General features: G+C 42.6%; 1 pseudogene; it reads right to left on the bottom strand.

Moving 5' to 3' along the window:
- Positions 1 to 11,160: 11,160 nt before the first annotated feature.
- Positions 11,161 to 12,090, bottom strand: LOC148534935 (olfactory receptor 5V1-like; annotated as a pseudogene).
- Positions 12,091 to 13,889: the final 1,799 nt, after the last annotated feature.

Genomic DNA, 13,889 nt, shown 5'->3' on the forward strand with positions numbered 1-13,889 from the left:
TGTTGTATTTATTACCCAATTTATAACACTATGTGTGGAGGAATTAAAGACCTCGCCTTAAAGACAAGCGTCGTATTTTACAACCAACGCACGACCATGGTGAAAATTGGGTACAACGTCTATAACTCACGTCTAATGGGTGAGTGTATATCAATCTTTCACGATTTATAAAACATTGTTATGGTTTTACACTATATATTATATTTTTTCTATTACATATATTTTTTTGAAGAAAAATACCAAAAAGAAGAGACTTTCATTAGATCACAGGAAGCGCCGGAAACACTTCACAATACAATTATCCTTTTGGGGGCCCTTGTTGAAAGTTCCTGCTGTTCCTGGCTGCATTCTGGGTCTATCGTTAGACTTCACAGGGAACGTAGCGCCAGCCACTTACATCTCTATCCCTAGTATTTCCTCCTGCCAAACCTACAGAGGAAAGGAAGGCAGCCGTTATATATATGCACTGTATTTATTGTAAGGTTTGGTTTTCCATTTATTGTTTATGGCTCAAATTCATCACTAGTTAAATCTTATAACAGCCTAGAACTGTTTTTATATCATAGTAACAAAAGTAATTATTTGTATAAAGTGTCAGAATGATCTATCTCCACACAAACGGTATAGTACATTACGTGGTATATAAAATAGGATAATAACATGTACAGACACATAAACATTATGAGATGAATCAGTCTTTCATAAAAATGCAGGGTCACCTGTCCTCTATTTGCTTTTGGAATACTCTGTAAATTTATTGTGTGAGGAAGATAAAGTTATATATATTTATGCTGCATGCAAAAGCAAAACATGTATCTGCACCATCTGGAATTGCTCCATAATTTGTCCAGATGCAAAGTTATTGACCTTTTTCTGCTTTGCGCCCTACAGTAATTAGGCATTTCCTGCCATGTACTAAATGGTAACCCCCTTGTATATCACCATTGCATGTTGAGGTGCAAAGTTACTTCATTTATTTGTTTTGCTTCCAACTGAAAATCAGCCCCATAGTAATTACCTCTGTTCTGCCATGTAAAAAATGTTAGCCCCCAATACTCAGTACTGTAGAATGATATAGAGAAGAACAGGACTTACCATTGGAATTGCAGACAGGATAACTCCAATTCCCAGCTTGTGTTACACTGAGGCAATGAAGGAAACTATATATAACATAAATTACACCACTGAGGAACAGGAGATAGGTGATTGTCATTGGTCCCCTTTGCACCTAAGTGTGATTATACTATATTTCTGTTTTTCCCTCTTCTATTAATTTAAGCTATCTTGAGGTGTGATGGGAGTTTGGCCTCTAGTCAGTATGGCGTGAGCTAATATACCTTTACCACACTGTGGAATGTTGAAAAGTTTATTTGCTAAGTATAACAAATAAATATATCTAGCTTTAAAGTTAACAGATAACAATCATCATTATAAAATGTGTTCGTATATTATGCAGAACAAGATATATTGTATAGTACCAGTCAAAAGTTTGGAAACACCATCTCATTCAATGGTTTTTGTTTATTAAATTTTTTTTCAACATAGTAGATTAATACTGAAGACATCAAAACTATGAAAGAACACATATAGATTTATGTTGTAAAGAAAAAAGTGTTAAACAAATCAAAATATGTTTTATATTTTATATTCCTCAAAGTAGCCCCCTTTTGCTTGGATGACAGCTTTGCACACTCTTGGCATTCTCTTAATCAGCTTCATGAGGTAGTCTCCTGGAATGGGCTTGAAGTAACAGGTGTGCCTTGTCAAGAGTCAATCTGTGGAATTACTTGCCTTCTTAATGCGTTTGAGACCATCAGTTGTGTTGTGCAAAGGTACGGTTAGCACACAGTGGACACCACTATTTGACTACTGTTGTAATCCATATTATGGCACCAACCACTCAACTCAGTAAAGAGAAACAACAGTCCATCATTACTTTAAGACATGAAGTTCAGTCGAAATGAAAAATTTCAAGAACTTTGACTGTATCCTCAAGTGCAGTTGCAAAAACCATCAAACGCTACGATGAAACTGGCTCTCATGAGGACCACCCCAGGAAAGGAAGACCAAGAGTTACCTCTGCTGCAGAGGATAAATTCATTAAAGTTACCAGCCTCAGAAACTGCTACTTAACAGCACCTCAGATTAGAGACCACATATATTCTTCACAGAGTTCAAGTAGCAGACAAATCTCAACATCAACTGTTCAGAGGAGACTGCGTGAATCAGGCCTTCATGGTCGTATTGCTCCAAAGAAGCCACTACTGAGGATGAACAACAAGAAGAAGAGAATTGTTTGGGCCAAGAAACACAAGGAATGGACATTAAACCAGTGGAAATCTGTACTTTGGTCTGATGAGACCAAATCTGAGATTTTTGGTTCCAAACGCTGTGTCTTTGTGAGACGCAGAGAAGGTGAGCGGATCGTTTCTGCATGTATGGTTCCAAGATACAAAAGACCTTGAACAGCCTAGTAAAGTACAGTATTATACAGTACAGTGCCTGTTAAACACACCAACTCTTGCCAAAGCCCATAATGAAAAGTGGCACATGATGGAATTGTCCTTGGGCCCTCTCACCCACCCTTATGTTGTATATTAATAAGTACATGCAGTTTAACAATCTAAGCACTTCAGTGACAGGAACTGCAACTTTTGTGGCTGAAGTGTTTGATTTCTTAGGGTCGCACAACACAAGCTATCAATGGGCTTAAAATTATCCTCCACCATTTAATTGATGCTTACTGTATTAGATTGAGTCATGATAGAGATGTCAATAATGTTGGCCAATTCTTTTTAAGCCTGACCAAATGTCATAATGGTGTTTCACCAAACTGATGCAGGAGACATTATTGTGTTGTCTTTGTGAAAATTGTTTTCAGAGTGCAGATTGAGGGTGTGACACCACTACACACACTGTCACTTACACTGGAAGAATAACGCACTATTTAATCTTTTTTTGCTTTAATGGCTTTATTTTTCAGACACAGACAACACTGACAATTGTTTGCATGAACTTGGAGGAACAGGTCTTTGTGAGAATTGTTTTGGGGTGCAGATGATGGGGAGGCACCACCGCTCACAAAACAGTAATATACAGTAATATATGTCACTCATCTGAACAGTAATATAACAGTAATAATATATGTCACTCATCTGAACAGAAGACAATTTCTTGAATACACTATATAAACTTTAATTTCTATTAGAAAATATTGAAGGTCTTTTGTTTTAAACAGAAATAAAACATTTTTTGCATGTTTAACTACGAAAAAACTCAAAACAAAGTGGTCTTCTTAGGGTGAAAGAGCAGCCTTAAACAGTAGAGTAGTTTTGGACAGACAAACAAAATAGTATATGCAGGAAAAAAAGGTGCAGGTTAAAAGTCAGAAACAACAAAACACTCGGTAGCCTGTTAGCTGCCTGCAGTGTGTGAGTGTGCAGTGAGTGAGTGTGCAGTGTGTGACATTTGACATGTGACAATGATCCCTGCAGCCACACTTCCCAGACACCTACTCCTGTCTCCAGATCTACCTATTATACTCTTAAACCTAAATTTATCTACCTCCTCCTAACTTAATGGTCCCCTATTGGCAGCATGATGGAGTTTGTTTTAATAGAGTGCCTCACAGGGCTCCAGGTCACAGTCCCACACCCTCTTTCTCTCTAATCTCCTGGTGCCCGAACACGAGGTAGGGACTTTTCTAGGTAAACAAAAAATGCAAGATCCGACTCCAGGAAGATGACATTTTGCCTCATTTTGTCTGGAAGACCTAACCCAGGACTCGGATCTACTCGTTTCCCCTACGTTTGAATGTGTTTGGTTTCCAGGAAACTGAACTGCTCATCTCTAAAGAGGACACATCTGTATGTCTACAAAGAAACAGGTAGACAGCACCAAGCCATGTTGAAAAAGCTTTAATTACTTTTCTGTGGTTGAATTAGGTCAACTCACCCTCTTTTAATAGATGGCGAAGAAATATATAAATCATGTGCATGAGTAAAGTACATTTTCGGGAAATAAACAGACCCTTTCCATATGGTGGTATGTACACATACATAGTTGATCTATACATTAACCCTTAAACATTTCCTGAACCATCTGCCTATAGTCATGTCATTTTTAGCCATAATTTCATATGGCTACATTACCAATATTAATAGCATACTGTGCATGAACTGGAACTTTAAACACTTTAATCATCCCTACTTCCCTGTCCCATACCAATATTCTTCATCAATATGGGAGCGCCATAATCAAAAGGACACATGCAATTAGGAACAATAGTAATATCAATTCTTATACAATATTAATTTTCTGACAGATCAGCAATCACAAAGCGCTAGGGGAGCAGAGGCTTGTCTATATTGATATGTCCCTGGTGACTACCTTTCCCTGCAGCTAACAGGTATACACTGGTGACTAAGGGATGCTTGCTTTACTTCTCCGCTGTGGCTGCTCCTCTCTGTAGCCGATGAGGGTGTCAGTGGCGGAACTCCCGGAGACAATGGAGTCATTTGCCGCCGGCCTCCAACCCTTAAGGGGGCACCTGGCTCCATTGTCCCCCGGCCATCCACCGCTGAGGAGCTAGATGGAGATGGAGTTTTTTTTTTGTATGTGTGTATGCGCGCATGTGCTGGGGGGCTCACTACTGGGGGCATTACTGGGGGTTCACTACAGGGTGCATTACAGGGGGCATTACTGGGGGCTCACTACAGGGGGCATTACTGGGGGCTCACTACAGGGGGCATTACAGGGGGCATTATTGGAGGCATTACTGGGGGCTCACTACAGGGGGGCATTACTGGGGGCTCATTACTGAGGGCTTACTACAGGGGGCATTACTGGGGGCTTACAACAGTGGACATTACTGGGAGCATTACAGGGGGTATTACTGGGGCACTACAGGGGGCTTACTACTGGGGGCACTACAGGGAGCTTACTACTGGGGGCACTACAGAGGGCTTACTACAGGGGCACTACAGGGGCCATTACAGGGGGCTTACTACTGGGGGCACCACAGGGGGCTTACTACAGGGGGCTTACTACGGGGGGCACTACAGGGGGCTTACTACTGGGAGCACTACAGGGGCCTTACTACTGGGGGCACTACAAAGGGGGACCACTACAGAGTGCACTACACAGGGGGACCACTACTGGGGGAACTGCATAAGGGGGCGGCAGCAGCTAGGGCTGGCATAGGTGCTGGGGGGTGTTTCATTTTAATTTGGGGGGGCACCAACATTTATCTTGCCTCCGGGCACCTGGAATGAAGTTACGCCACTGGAGGGTGTTGGTGGGTGTGGTGCTGCTGGGCATACATTAGGGGAGGCTGCAATGTGCAGAGGGGCAAGGAGGTCCACCTGAGATTGCGGCTGCTGGAAGACAATATTCTGTGGGCATTTCTGACTTATCATGTCAGATGGAACCATATCAGGGAAAACCCCAGCCTGGTGTTTAACCCCAGCCACTCTGCGCAAGTGGTTAATAGGGTAAAAGACTTATAAATGTAAAGTTTTAACATAATATAGATGAAAATTGGTTGATCTTGTATGGTTAGCTTGGCCTAAGCCCCCTCTGTTTTCATGCCTGATAGCTACAGATGCGCCAAGTTACATTGTGGCTGATTGCACCAAAAAACGTGCGCACGAATCCCGCCATTATTATTATTATTATTTATTTATATGGTGCCACAAGTGTTCCGCAGCACCTTACAAAGTACATAGACAAATAAGTGACCAGTGACTTACAATACAATACCGGTCATGGATAATAAATATTGCTATATAAGTGACCTTTATGCCCACATAAGCAGCCAAGTGTCAGTTGCCCTAGTGGGGAGTAAGAGATAAATTAAATTACAGTAGGGAGAAGCACAAGAGGGTAGAGGGCCCTGCTTGAAAGAGCTTACATTTTTTAAGGTAGGGGAAGACAAACAGGAGTGACACAGAATGGGGTAGGCGGGGAGAAGGAAGATGTAGCAGCAAGTTAGGATGAGAGCTGGAAGGCTTTAATGAAGTAGTGGGTCTTAAGAGCTCAATTGAAAGATTGTAGAGAGGTGCAGAGTCTGATGGGGAGAGCAAGGGAATTCTAAAGGTGGGGAGCAGCACAGGCAAAATCTTGGAGGCGGGAGTGGGAGGAAGTAATCAGTTGGCATGAAAGGTGGTGTGTGTTAAGTGAACGAAGAGGGTGGACAGAAGAGTGAAGGGAGATGAGATCAGAGATGTAAATGGGAGAGGAATGGGTGAGGGCTTTGTAAGTGATTGTGAGAACCTTGAATTGGGTTCTGAAAGGGAATGGGAGCCAGTGGAGGGCTTGCAAAAGAGGGGAGGCAGATGTAGAGCATTTGGAGAGGAAGATGAGCCGAGCAGCAGCATTGAACATGGACTGGAGAGGAGAGAGATGGGATTTGTGGAGGCCAGCTAGGAGAAGGTTACAGTAGTCCAATCTGGACATGACCAGTGAATGTACAAGGGTTTTGGTAGCATCCTGAGTGAGAAAGGGTCTGATCTTGGAAATATTCTTGAGATGGAAACGACAGGATTGCGAGAGGTTCTGAATGTGTGGTTTGAAGGAGAGGGAAGAGTCCAGGATGACTCCAAGACAACACACTTTGGGACTAGATGAGATAGTTATGCCATCTATTAATAAAGAAATAGTGGGACATGATGTTATGTGGGAGGGTGGGAAGACTATCAGCTCAGTCTTAGACATATTAAGTTTGAGAAATCGTTGGGACATCCAGGAAGAGATAGCAGAGAGACAGTTAGAGATATGAGTCAGTAGAGAGGGGAGGAAAGGTCAGGTGAGGAAAGGTAGATCTGAGTATCATCAGCATAGAGATGATAATGGAGGTCAAAAGAGATGATGAGTTCACCTAGAGAGGACGTATAGAGAGAGAATAGGAGAGGTCCAAGAACAGAAAATTGGGGAAAACCTACTGTAAGAGGCTGCGGGGGGGAGGAATCATTGTGAGAGGAAACAGAGAAGGAACGGTCAGAGAGGTAGGAGGACAGCCAGGAGAGAGCAGTGTCATGTAGACCAAGGGAGTGAAGGATATGCAGCAGTAGAGGGTGGTCCACAGTGTCAAAAGCAGCAGAGAGGTCAAGGAGAATGACCAGGGAGTAGTGGCCCTTGGATTTGGCGGCAATGAGGTCGTTGCTGACTTTTGTGAGGGCAGATTCAGTGGAGTGGAGAGAATGGAATCCAGACTGAAAAGGGTCAAGGAGGGAGTGGGAGGAAAGAAATGTGGTGAGGTGGTTGTAAACAATGTGCTCAAGGAGTTTGGAGGCAAAATGGAGGAGAGAGATTGTTCTGTAGTTAGAGAGAATGTTAGGATCAAGCAGAAGAAATAATGCCAGAAGAGAGGGAGAGATTAAGGAGGTGGGCAAGATGGGAGCAGGCAGAAGGAGAAAGGTAGCGGAGGAGGTGGGAAGGGATAGGGTCGAGAGGAGAGGTGGAAGTTGGGGAGGACTGGATAAGGGCCTTAACTTCCTCTCTAGTCACAGGGGAGAAGGATGTCAAAGTCGGTAAAATGGATGGGGAGGGGTGATCCGGGAAAGAGGGTGGAGAGCTGGGGGACTGGTTGGATATGATGTCCTGACATATTGAATCAATTTTAGATGTGAAATAGGTAGCAAAATCAGTGGCAGAGAGTAAGGAGGGGAGACGAGGAGGGGGTGGGCAGAGGAAGGAGTTGAAATATGACTGTTTAGAGAGGGAAAGGGCAGCACTGTAGGATGACAGCATGAATTTGAAATGGAGAAAATCTGCCTGAGACCGTGATCTTTTCCACTGTCGCTCAGCGGTTCATGAACATTTTTGCAGGTATCTGGTGCATTTAGAATGCGAGGGTTGAGGTGTGGATTTGCGAGGGTGAGTATTGATCGCTGGAGCAACAGAGTCAAGAGCAGAAGTAAGGTAGACATTGTATAGGGAAGCAGCTTGTTCAGTGCAGGAGAAAGAGAGTATAGGAAAGAGAAGTGTCAAGTAGGGAAGAAAAGAAAGCAGTGTCGATAGCTTCAATGTTACGCTTAGTGATGGTGGCTTTCAGAGGTAGAGGAGGGGAAGGAGAGAGGGATAGGTTAAAAGAGAGAAGGTGATGGTCAGAGAGGGGGAATGGGGAATTGGAGTGGGCAGAAATATCACAGCGGTGAGTGAATACCAGATCAAGCAAATGCCCACTCGCATGGAAGGGTGAGAAGGTCCATTGGGAGAGGCCAAATGAGGAAGTGAGGGTGAGTAGTTTGGAGGCAGCAGATTCTCTGGGGATATCAATAGGAATATTGAAGTCACCGAGGATAATAGAGGGAAGGTCTGAGGAGAGGAATTGAGTGAGCCAGGAAGCAAAGTTGTCAAGGAACTTGGAGGGAGGGCCAGGGGGACGGTAGATGACAGCTACTCTGAGGTGTACTGGTTGGAAGAGGTGTATAGCATGAACTTCAAATGTGGAGAATGTAAGGGATGGTTCTGATGGTATATGATGGTATGAGTAACCAGGGAATAGAAGGTCCCCAACACCACCCCCCATGGTGACCCCCAGGCCTGGGGGTGTGGGAGAAGGCGAGGCCCCCATAAGAGAGAGCTGCAGGAAAAGTGGTGTCAGAGGGTAAAATCCAGGTTTCAGTAATGGCAAGGAGATTTAGGGAGTTGGAAATGAAAAGATCATGGGTGGGGACCAGTTTGTTACTGACTGATCTGGCATTCCAGAGGGCACAGGATAGAGTGACAGAGTTAATAGGAGAGATGTGAATGAGATTATCAGGGTTACAATAGCGTGGAGATGAGATTACTTTGGGAGACCGAGATGAATAGAGTGTAGGGATCATGCGTGCTCCTGTGCTAGGGGGGGACCCTGTAAGAAGTGGGCAGGGAGGGAAATTAAGGATACATGGATGAAAGTGGGACAAAGTGAGATAAGTAAGGGAGGAGAGATTACCAGTGGGGTAGTAGGATCCTTGGGGGGTATAAGAGAAAGAAAATGGAGTAATGGGAGAAGAGGGGGAGGAAGGCAGAGAGAGAAGGGGAGATAGGAGGAGGTGGAGGAGACCAGGGGAAAAGGACAGAGGTGGAATTAGAGGACAGAACAAAAGATTAGTTAGAAACTGAGTGGTAATGGTAAGGATGAGGTAAAGTGTCAGCACAACAAAAATATATTATAGAGTTTTGAAAAAGTGGAGATTAGATGGGAGCAGAAATTGAATATTAGAGTAGAGAGTGGAAGTAGCTAGATGATGTAAGACTAGGCAAAAGAGCTAAGGTAAAAAAACATTATTAGAGAGTTAAGCTGACATTAACAGTATTCAGTAAGATTATCTGTTAAGCATAGAGGCAGCACAAATAGTAGCAAGTGATGTCCAAAGTTTTTGTAGCAACCAGAGTTCAGTGTTGAAAGTCCAGGTTACGCAGTCAGCAGGAACTTGTAGCAGTGAGAATTTAAAATCACTTTTGTTGTTGGTTTTTTCTCCAAATATAGATTAGGTTTTTAGAAGTGCAGATCGGTTGTTTCCCTTCTGTTTCACTTCGGTTCAACGCCGGTCTAACACCAGTATTAATCTTAAAATGCACTTTTAATATTGGGCACTTCCAGTCAGGCTATTCCAGCCTACTAATGACCCAAATGTAGGAGACCTGGCATGTTAAATTACTGATTGCTTACAAGCCCACTAATATAGCTAGCAATAAATTGAGTAAAACAAACACACAGCACATACCACTAGGCTAATAACAGGCTCAATGAGCTAACTAACAAAGAAACTAAAAACATCAAACTAATATACTATGCAGTGATATGCTAAATAACATTGCTTATCAGCAAAAGTCTGAGACTTGTAGTCTGTTACCTAGTAATCAGTAGATTAGTGCAAACATCAGAATATACTTCCAGTAATGTTTGGATTTCGATATACCCTGAATCAGTAGATTAATGCAAACGCCATGCGATTACCCGTGCCTGCATACGCTACGGTACGCTATGGTGCTCACTGCGATCGCACCATTAATTCCTATGGAGGCGCAGTCACGTATGCAGTGCATGTACTTGATTGCCGCGCCAGAGGCAAGGATATAGCTGGGCATATCTGTATAAAGGCAAGCGATTTCAGCTGTCTCACCTATTAAAACCACATCTTTTTTGGGGTGCAAATAAGCAGCAGTTCGCCATGCACTTTGGTAGACTTCCATGTAATACATGGAATGGTTTTATACCTTCCCTTCCATATATAAAAATCAGCACTATGGTTTTATGTAATGCAATTTAATCTAAGTGAGGACTGATGAACAATTTGACCCTTAGTAAATTACGTGTTTTGCAAATGTCATATCAAAATGTAAAAAAACATAACATGTGGTTTGGTATGACTGCCCCTTAGCAAATCCCCCCTTAGGGCAAATCTTCCCCCAGGTCTTGCACTATTTGTTATTTTCAACCAAACCTTTATGCAATAATGACATGTACTTGTTTTATCCTACAGGATGGTCCGATATTACATGCAGGATAGTCCGATGTTGGAAGACAGATAAAATGAGTAATTTTTTAAAATGTTGTTCATTACTAGTATGATATAATAATTAATGAACATTTTCAATAAATGTAATTAATTAATTAATTATTGCACTTAGGCCCTCATTCAGAGCCGTACGCTCTGAGCAGAGCGCACGCTCTGCATGAGGGCCGGGCTCCATTTTCATGGAGCGTCCTCCTGGACGCTCGTATAGCTGTGGGTCACCACCCACAGGCTATACGAGCGTGCATTTTGATGGCCGCGATGGTCGTGACCATCGCGACCATCGAAATTGCGAGCCGGAGCCTGCGGTTGAGGTTTTCAACCGCAAGCTCCGGAGTGATTTTGGCTCTATCAGAGCCAAAATCACTCCCACTGACATCACTAGTGATGTCAGTGGGCCGGCTTCTGACGGGAGGCGTTCCCGTGGGAACGCCCCCGTCAGGGAGGCACGCCCCCGGCACGCCCACCAAAGGGGGCGTGCTGTCAATCAACATTGACAGCACGCCCCCTTTGATCGGACACAACGAGCGAAGGAAAGTCCTTCGCTCGTCGTGTCTGGCGAATGCGCACGACGGAGCTCCCTCCGTCGTGCGCATGCTCAGTGCAGACCATCGACCCACTTGCGAGCGGACAGCCGCTCGCGAGTGGGTCTGAATCAGGCCCTTAGTTTTAACCAAATGCATCTCTTTATTGCTCTCTTTACATCTTTGTTCTGTAGACTGTATATCACAGGGTTTAACATGGGTGTGACAACAGTGTAAAGTAGAGTGAAGATCAGCTCCAGGACTCTGTAGTGGTTTGAGGGTGGCATCATAAAGACAGATGTAGCTGTCCCATAAAAAATGGTGAGGACCATAAGGTGGGATGAGCAGGTGGAGAAGGCCTTTCTCCTGCCATCTCTCGATTTAATGTTCAGGATGGTGCTAATTATTTTTATATAAGACATCAAACTGCAGTAGAACGGGCAGCAGCCAAATACCAACAATTCTGCATATACCACTATAACAAACAGCTCCTTGTTGGCGCTTGCAATGTCCATGAAAGATTTGGCATCACAGAAGTATCAGTGGATTGTGTATGAATAGTAGAAAGACATATTTGAGGCTGATAATGTAATAAGAAAAGAATTTAAACAACCAGACACCCATAGGGCAGCCGTGAGTTGAATACAGAGCGTCCTGTTGAATATACGGTGATAGTGTAAAGGATTACATATAGCTGCATACCGGTCATAGGCCATTGTCATAAAAAGGAGAACTTCTGTGCTGCCAAATGCATCAAAAAAATACATCTGGGTAAAGCACTGTATGAAGGACACTGTGTAATTCCCATATAGTAACATGTACAGCAACTTAGGGACAGGGACTGTTGTGTAACAAAGGTCTATTAAGGACAAATTACCAAGGAACAGATACATTGGGGTGTGCAAGTGTTTATCCATATATATGACCTTTATTATAACAGAATTTGCTATCAGACCCATCAGATATAATAAAAGAAACACAGTGAATAAAATTGAATTATACGCTGATATAGTAGAAAAAGCCACAATATGGAATTCTGGAAAAGATGTGTAATTTTCCATTATTCTTTCAGAAAATTCTGGAAAATAATTTTATTATATATATATATATATATATATATATATATATATATATATATATATATATGTATGTATATATTTATATTTTTAAAAAAAATGGTTTCCAAAAATTGGTTTTAATGGAAAGAGGAGATTCAGGCGTTGACTGATCAGAGTGTCCCGAGATTCATTGATAGAGACATCATCATGAGAGCACACTGACATAACAAAAGCATGTCAGTGAGTAATGACTCTCTCAGTTGTTGATGTAACAAAACATTTTTATAGACATATAATATATAACGATATTTATCTAACACTTCAACCACTGAAGAATTATATAAAAATATCTTACTCAAGCATATATATTCCATAAACTTTAAAACATCTTTCTAAATCAATTTAATCACTCTAAATTCTATATAAATATGTAGAGAATATCATAATAATACCAAAATTATTATTATAACCCTTATTTCTATGGTACCACAAGGGTTCCTCAGCATCTTACAAAGTTCGTAAACAATTGAGAAGAACAAGAGAACAGTGACATTCTGAACAAGACAATGCAGGACGAGTAAATGGTATATATAAACTTTTCTTGAATAGCGGTCATTACCATCAAATACTTTATTAGCATGGTGGTAGAAGTCAAGAGTTAACTGCTGAAGGTAATACTAAGGGAAGAAAAGCACATGAGTAAGAGGGTCCTGCTCGTGAGCTTACATAGCAGAGACATAGTTAGAGATACAAGTGAGGAGAGAGAGGGAGAGGCCAATGGAGGATAGGTGGATCTGTTTTTCATCATCATAGAGCTGATATTGTAGGCCAAAAGAACTGATGAGCTTACCTAAAGAGGATATATAGAGGGAGATTAGCAGGGGTACATAAATAGAACCTTGGGGGGCACCTACTGTTAATGGAACTGTGGGGGAAGAGTCATCAGCAGAAACAGAGAAGGAGCAGTCAGAGAGGTAGGAAGACAGCCAGGAGAGAGCAGTATCATGTTGACCAAGGGAGTCAAGGATTTGCAGGAGAAAAGGTTGGTCCACAGTGTCAAAAGCAGTAGAAAAGTCAAGGAGAATGACCAGAGACTAATAGCCCTTGGACTTGGCAGCAAGGAGGTCATTGTTGACTTTAGTCAGGGCAGTTTTATTGGAGTAGAGAATACAGAAGCCACACTGCATTCAGTCAAGCAAGGAGTGGGATAAATGAAAGGTGGTTGTAAACAATATGTTCAGGGTGTTTATAGGCAAAATGGAGGAGGGAGATGGGTCAGGAGTTGGAGAGAGTGCTAGGATCAAGGGTAGTTTTTTTAAGAATGGAGGATTCAAGGTGCATACTTGAAGGCTAAGGAGAGAGCGCCTGAAGAGATGGATAGATTGAAGAGGTGTGCAAGATGGCAACAGACAGAAGGAAAGATGTTTTGGAGGAGGCAGGAGGTGAGATGAAAATCAGATGAGGGCCATGACTACATCTAGGGATACATTGAACAAAAGTCAGTTGGAGAGGTAGATGGGGAGGAATTGGCTGGCAAACGAGGGGTTTCGGTGCAGACGGTCTGGTGGGATATGATGTCCTTACATATGGAGTCAATTTTAGATGTAAAGTAGGTGCAAAATCAAGGTCAGAGAGTGATAAGGGGTAGTGAAGAGGGGCTGAGCAGAGGAGGGTGTTGAGAGTGGCAAAGAGACACCAGGGGTTTGAGGACTGGGAGGAGATGAGGTTTTTGAAATATGACTGTTTAGATAAGGAAAAGTCAGCACTGTAGGATGAGAGCATGAATTTGAAATGGAGGAATT

The sequence above is a fragment of the Taudactylus pleione genome, unplaced genomic scaffold (assembly GCF_031769625.1).
Source record: "Taudactylus pleione unplaced genomic scaffold, aTauple2 ptg000061l, whole genome shotgun sequence".
NCBI lineage: Eukaryota > Metazoa > Chordata > Amphibia > Anura > Myobatrachidae > Taudactylus > Taudactylus pleione.